The 1,211-nt window shown below is 37.6% G+C and overlaps 1 non-coding gene across 1 annotated transcript; it reads left to right on the forward strand.

Moving 5' to 3' along the window:
* Positions 1 to 272: 272 nt before the first annotated feature.
* Positions 273 to 379, forward strand: LOC127089544 (small nucleolar RNA R71). Its single transcript, XR_007791124.1, has one exon. It is a non-coding gene; the product is annotated as a small nucleolar RNA R71 (small nucleolar RNA).
* Positions 380 to 1,211: the final 832 nt, after the last annotated feature.

A 1,211-nucleotide genomic window follows, 5' to 3' on the forward strand; every position in this document is an offset into this window, starting at 1 on the left:
TTAGCTAGCTTTTTATTCAATAATTAAATTTGAGCTAAAAGTGTAGTATGAGTATCATCAATAGCTAACATGCCCTTTGGCGTGCCTGTAGTTTCAACTTTCACTGTTCTTTCACTCTTTGAACGATATTCATTCAAGCACATCTTTTCAATCAAGTCTTTAACCTGTGGTTCTATCATGGTTCTGATCGTGCTTCCCGCAGAAGATCTAAAAGCATGCGTGTTTGACCATTGATACCTTTAATAAAAGTATGCATTTGCTTCATGTTATTCATGTTATGATTTGGGCACCTATGTAATAAAAGTTTAAACCTTTCTCATGCTTCATACACTCATTCAGTTTCCTGTTGCTCAAAGTGTGTGATTTCAACTCTCTGTTCAACAAATTGAGTGGTGGTGGAAAATCTCTCCAAAACTTTATCCTCCAACTCTTTCCATGTTCGTATAGTTCCATTTGGAAGTCAAAGCAACCAAATTTAGCTCTTCCAATAAGCGAGAAACTAAATAGCCTCAACTTGACTTGGTCTTCAGTGACATTAGTTGGGCCTGCACATTGAGTTTGTCTCGTAGAAGTGAGCAGGGTGCTCCCACGGGTCTCGAATTGCATTCCCGTCGAAAGGATTGTCTCTCAAACCTGAAAGCATATAATTGTTTATATCAAAGTTAATAGGCTCTACTAGTACAAAACCCTATAGAAATATGTCCTTCATCGGTCCTTTTGCAGTAGTCCCCCATAGTGGGTGGTGGTGGTGCATCTGCCATGATGATTTCCTCTCCAGAGTCCGAAGAAGTCAGTGAATTATATTCTACTAACATCCTTTGAGTTAAAGTTGCTTCTCTAACCGTTCTCCTAATGACACGTGCATTCCTTTCAATTTAGGGATCAAGTGGTGTCAATTATGATCCTGAGTTGCGCATGCACAAACAAGAAATACCTTAGTAGCATTATAATGAAACAATAACGAGAAAGAAAAAAAACTAAAACAAAATAAGCAAAACGCTGCATAAGCATTATCTTGTTGAAATTATCAACAGTCCCCAGCAACGGCGTCAAAAACTTGATAATTTCTTGGCAGGTGTACTGATAATGTCACAGTAATAAAAAGATATCGAATTCAGATGGACTTCTATTTAATAAAACAATATTTGTTCAAGTTGTAGAAAGTAACAATTTGGGAGGGGGGGGTCAGGTTTGAGTGCGAAAAATAAAAG

Source organism: Lathyrus oleraceus, chromosome 5, assembly GCF_024323335.1.
Source record: "Lathyrus oleraceus cultivar Zhongwan6 chromosome 5, CAAS_Psat_ZW6_1.0, whole genome shotgun sequence".
Taxonomy (NCBI): Eukaryota; Viridiplantae; Streptophyta; class Magnoliopsida; order Fabales; family Fabaceae; genus Lathyrus; species Lathyrus oleraceus.